The sequence below is a fragment of the Phaethon lepturus genome, unplaced genomic scaffold (assembly GCF_000687285.1).
Source record: "Phaethon lepturus isolate BGI_N335 unplaced genomic scaffold, ASM68728v1 scaffold6020, whole genome shotgun sequence".
Taxonomy (NCBI): domain Eukaryota; kingdom Metazoa; phylum Chordata; class Aves; order Phaethontiformes; family Phaethontidae; genus Phaethon; species Phaethon lepturus.
Genome location: NW_010509717.1, coordinates 5574 through 11723, shown reverse-complemented (window position 1 = coordinate 11723; position 6150 = coordinate 5574).

Sequence of the window (6150 nt, the reverse complement as noted above, 5' to 3'; positions counted from 1 at the left end):
CCTGCTGGGGAATAGGAAAGGAAGCGAAATTTTTTTTTTTTTTTTTAAAACATCACTGATCTTTTAATCTATACAGTTAACATAAACTGCATCTTTTTTTTCCTTCCATGCAAGTTTCGATTTTAAAAAATTGGACTTGCTGTTATGAGAGTATTTGCAAGCTTGGACCTCTGGGCCAGGATCCTCAAACTACAACCCGAGCGCACAGAATAGTCGCCTAGTGTTGTGGTTTAACCCCTGAGGGCAGCTAAGCACAACACAGCCACTCACTAACTCCCTCCAGCACCCTGCAGCCGGGGTCTGGATTAATTCCCCATGAGACACTATCACCATACTTCAGTCAAATGAAAGGTAAAGAATAGTGGCCCTATGCAGTTATATCCTTTATTCTTCTGACTTAAAACCGAGCATTTCCTTAAAACATCCTTTCTATTGGTCAAATTGAAATGATTTGGACTGACAGGCTGCATGATACACCTTTGAGTGACAGCCAGCAGCACATACAGTAGAATTTTTTGTACCTTCTCCAGAAAGGCTCCAGTGAATTTGCACCAATTGAAGTATTTGCAAGTGCCTTTTAATATTGCTCAATAGCAGCAAGTCTGAACAGTCACAGCTACTACTGAACAAGAATCACAACATACCATTTTTTCTGTAAATATTCATGAAAGAAGGTTATTTCAAGAAGGGTGCATCCAGCATACAAAGGTAAGTTACCTTTTTTCCCCCCCAATTCAGGATAAAGCTGAATCTACCCACATCAAATTCTTAAGTTTTCAGGAAGCTACTTGGTGCAGCTCGAAATTAGTCCACTGTGTAGAATGCTACAGCATGAAAGTCAGGGACCTAAGAAGATTGAATGTTCACGCGCGACGCATCTGAAACCACATTAGAGAAGGAAAAAGACTATTTTGATTTTTAAGTCAGCTGAGAAGCCAGTGATCCTGTGTATTTAAAATTTCTTCACTCTTACATGAATCTCAGACTACAATATTTTTGTCCCTGTTGACTACTACTTCTAGCAATGGAAATAGCCAGAGAGACAAATTGCTTTTGCTGATACAATTCAGGCTGTGGCTTGAATCTCTCAGGCATTTCCTGAATGAACCGATCATCCAGGTAGGAAATGATTCTATTTTCTTTCCTCCTTATAGCAGCTGCTATCATTCTGGTAACACACAAGGGGAATCCAACAAAACTCTACAGAGGAGACTACGATGAACCTGTCAATTGCCAGAGAAGTTGCAGATAATAGTGATAGCAATAGTCTACAGGGACTGAATAAGAAATGTCTTAAATTTCTAGAGGCTAGGAAATTCCCCAGTAGCAAGCTTGAAGTTTTTTTTGTTGTTGTTGATACAAAATTCACTTTAGAGGGTAAATAATCAATTAATTTGGAATGAAAACTAATTACTTTCCCAAGACAATCTAAAAATCGCAAGTAGTGGCATCTCAACCTATGTACAAGAGATATTTATGTGTTCTGTAGAGATCAGAAACTAAGGGATATAGAATACACATAAAAATTTTATTCAGTGACCTCCAAAGATGGATAAAGTCCAGACACTTCTCATTGTTCTTATATACTAGCCTCAGATCTCAAAAACTCAGTTTTTGAGTTAGGTACAAAACTAAAAGAAACTGAAGCCTGAAAAAAAAGTTTTTCTTTTCAAAGCTTTTTCCATTGCTTCTCATCTTACATGTAGTATTTCACTACCCTCTCCTGTTTACTAAAACTCGAATGTTGTTTACAAGTTAATTTTGGACAACTTAAAGGAAAAAGACAAGGAGCAAGTCCCTTTGCCTTATTTTCAGTGAAGTCAGGAATGTTTCAGCAGCACCCAAGAGGCACTTGCACAGTCAATTATCATTAAGAGACGCAGCATGGAACTCTGCTCACGTGCACCTACACATCTCGCATTTACCAGTTAGGTTTACCACCAGCATAGGTACCAAAGTTCTTAAGGTTATGCAAGATGCGAGTTGCACAAAATCATGATGGAAAAACACTTACCCATTCATTTAATTTTCCAACTGTGCTAACAAAACTTAGCATATGCAGAGGTAGTGACTAAATGCAATGCAGCTATAACCAAATGAATTTTTATATTCCACCATCACTCCTTTGACAATAGCCTTTTTTAATAGCTCAACAAAGGCAAAGAGATGCTACTTTCAGGAAACAACTCTTAAAACAGTCTCATCTGTACACAACATGTATTTTCTTCAGCTTTCTCTCCTAAGCATAAAGCAGTAATTTTTATGATGGAATTACTACAACTTTTATCAAGAGACTTACTAAGTCAAGTGTCCATAAAGAAGCTGCATCAGCTTTTCTTTCCTCTCTCAAGGGTAGAGGCGTATCTTCCAAGTGGAAGATCTCCGTATCACCAACTTTTCAACATCATAAAATATTACACCCCTTTTCTGGCACAGCCAACTGCAGCACAAGCATGTTCCTTTGACTGCAAAGCATAGAATGCCTTTTTTTTTTTTTTTAAATCATTTCCACGTTAGAAAAAAATAATAATGCAGTCACCACAATAGTTCATTATTGGAGATGGGTGGCAAATGACTGAAAAAGCAGGCTTGAACACTTGGCCAGCTACAGGGCTTTCTCCTTAAAGCCTCAAGATGAAAAGCTAAGAAGGTGCCAGCCACGCCATGTCACTAAACATAAAAGAAAAAGGAATTTAAAGTTTCTGACTGAAGGAAAAATAAACTCAAGTTGATTAATAACTGGCAGATAACTTATCCATATCAATTTTATCAGCATCCTGAAACACTCAGCTCCTCCTCTTATTCTCTTAAGTCTCAAGGAACCAGAGTTGTGTAAACAACTCTGAAAAAGCACCCACAATTTCAGTGCAAACTGCTCCTTGCCAAACTTTCAGAGTAAAGTAAATTTCAAGTGAACCATTTTATACTAGTGGCGTCCATTCAAGGGTCACCACCACATCAAATACATAGTGACCTCCATATGGCTGGCGGGTAAATCACTTTACAAAGGTAATATACCAAATGCACTTCTCCTTACTCTATTTTATCATCTTCATCAACATATTTTATGGGCATAGGCAAAAAAACTTGCCAGCAGGGAGAAAAATCCCTCTACACAACCTGCCATGTAGCACAAGGAGAGAAACCTCCGAATGTAAAGGGTCACACAAGCAGAGGAAGCACTGATGAACTCCAGTTCTCGCCATTAACGAACAAGAACACTGCAGGACTTAACAGAACTCTCCACATAACTGCAGACCTCTCCACATAACGGCAGATTTAAGTCCCCGTTCCCCCCCCCCCCCTTTTTTTTGCACAACAAACTTCTGCATAGAGGAGTAACCTTGAAAAAACAAACACTATGTTCATAATGCTTTAGTTCACTGTAGGGCTGTGCAAGAGTTTGCATATACCACAATTTGCTCAGTCTGTTCATCTATGAAATTTCCAGCTACAAATACAGCAAAATTGCCACCCTCCTCCTAGCTCCTGTTTCAGGAGAAGCCATACAAAAGTAATTTTCATAGCCATTGTATTTATGAACAGTACAGGAAGCCTCTTCATCTAATCAGACCCTCTATCTAGTTTGACTAGCATTAAAAGGCAAGTGATGAAATCTCATTGCAAGCACAATTCAACTTTCTTACAGAAATGTATCACATTTCCCAGATTATTTTACTAAAAAAAATATATTGAATTTCAAAAACATTGCAGGATTAAACCAACATCATTATGAAACAATGACTACTTCTGTCTCTCTAAGAATGAAGTAGTCACATAACCTTAAGAGTAGTTGTACCACGACTCAGGGGGGCAAGAAACCAAAAGACCACACGCGAGAGGAAAGACACTATTACACAACCTCAACTGTGTAGCAGTAATACAGGACTATTACAAGTGAAAAAAAATTGCTTTATCAGCAACCACCTAATTAAGATTAAGCCATTATTACCACACAGAAGTACTTGATAAATAATCTTTATTATTTAAGCAATGATCCAAACATGTTTTAAAAATTCCAAAAGATGTTTTGCCTCTGCAGCGAATTACAACATTCCCCCTTGCTCCCTCTCCACTTATTTACTAACACCAGAAACCAAAAGCAAATAGCTATTTATAAATAGAAGTATACACCCAATGTTTGGAAGGATCTTTTCAACCATAAGAGCAGAAAGTATCTTACAACCGAAATACTACATCATTTAAATTCAGGCATTTGCATTTCATCTCACACATTCTTACTTCACCCACCAACCACACCAGAACAGGAGAATACTATCAACTCCCTATTCAAAAAGATATAATGTTGCCTAATCACTCTTGACCAAAATTTAAATACTGTGAAAATATATCTGCCAACTCAACGTTATTCGTCAGTTACAGATGTAGTAGGTTAAGCACTTTTATCATTCCACATGTAATTACACACGAATATGGAATCCATAAAACTAACACCACGACAAACTAACATCATCACAAAAATGACAAAAATATTGCGAGCCTTCTTTTTTGTTCTCTAAAGTAAACTGGGATAATACATCATGTATATTGCCAAATACAGTAATCACACAGATGTTTAAATCTGGATTAGGACAGCAGAAGCAAATACACTGAAAAATCTTAAGTGGTTTTTGGCAAGCTCTGTAGCTTGGATTTCCAGTAATTTTACTCACTGGCAGCTCCTCATCTCACTATACCAAACAACCACCAAAGCAGCTGCTTCTGTCATCATACTACAGAAAGGAAATTCAGGTCACAGCACCACAGGTTGAAGAGTATTAACTGCCTTTGATACTGGTTTACTGCTTCTTCCATAGAGAATTTTTTAGAGATTAATCTCAGAAATAAGTCATTTAAGCTAAAAGCGGAACATTCACTTTATAATTACTGAGACTGGTATACAAAGGAGTGCAGGAATAGACCTCGTCCATTATTTGTTCAATGCAAGTTGAAAACCCCAAGGAAAAAAGTTAGCTTCACTGCAATCACACTCTAGGATTATTTTGCTGTTGTTGTTATTTAACTAGAGCCTCAGGATATGTCAATTTATCCAAGTAAGTTTCTTACATCCAGCGTGGGATAACTTTATTTACCCACTCAGTATGCTGTCAGACATTAAAGGTCCTTGCTACCTTAAACTGTTTAGAAGTCAAACATAAGCCAAAAATGCGTTTCAGAGCTACTCGTTGAAGTCTTCAGTTCTGTTTTCTAGCAGAAAATGCAGATACCCAGGACTTCAAATCACATTCAAATGCTCTTATTTTTATTAAAATGTTCTGGTCTCCAGAGATGAAGAAATTGAAGAAATTAAGATTCTGGTAGGAGACAGGAACCTTAATTTAGGAGTCTGGGCCAGACATGATGAAGGCAAGCTGGCAGTAAGCGTCTCGAGTGAAGACAAGCCTGACAGCGGGTGCTTCACCAAGTCAGAACATTGCCCCTACAGCATTCTGCTATTTAGTAGCACATCCAGTGCCTGCAAACGCCCTTTTCATACAGAAAAGGTGTTTAACATTGCACAACAGTTTCTTAGAACAGTTACGATTTGAACAGCCTCATACAAGCCTTGAGGATGACTCTTCTGCCCACGGAAGTTCAAGAGGAACACTTCAGGGCAAATTAAGATGGAAAGAGCAGCACTGCAGTTACAGTCCCTGCATTGCTGAAATGGTCTTTGGTGTCTGTCACCTCTTTGGCACGCAGCTTGAGAGCGGCATCACTACAGAAAGTAACACGGGTCCCAGCCATCTTTCAGCATACAGGATATACACGCCTCTTACTATTAGTCCTTCTCTAGTCAAATCCCAAAGTAGCCAGGTGTTAGATTTTCCTCTCTCACCAAATCGTTCTCAGTTCCACTCCCAAAGACAGAGAGAACAAAAGATATATAATGAAAATGAGTAGATATGCCCATGCGTTTTCAGATGCAGTCTAAAAAAAGTTACTGCCAAAGTATCTTACGAGAAATCAAGCAGACATGATTTAACCTTTAAACTTCATTTTAAAAACTTCATTTAAAGCGTGGAAGTTTGTGATCATCACTTTCAACTGATCATTACCCCACATTCACCTGGTTGAAGTTTTTTTTCTGGCATTTAAATCTAGTTCAAATTAAAGTTTCATCGTTTGTTCAGACACAAAAACCTTCAC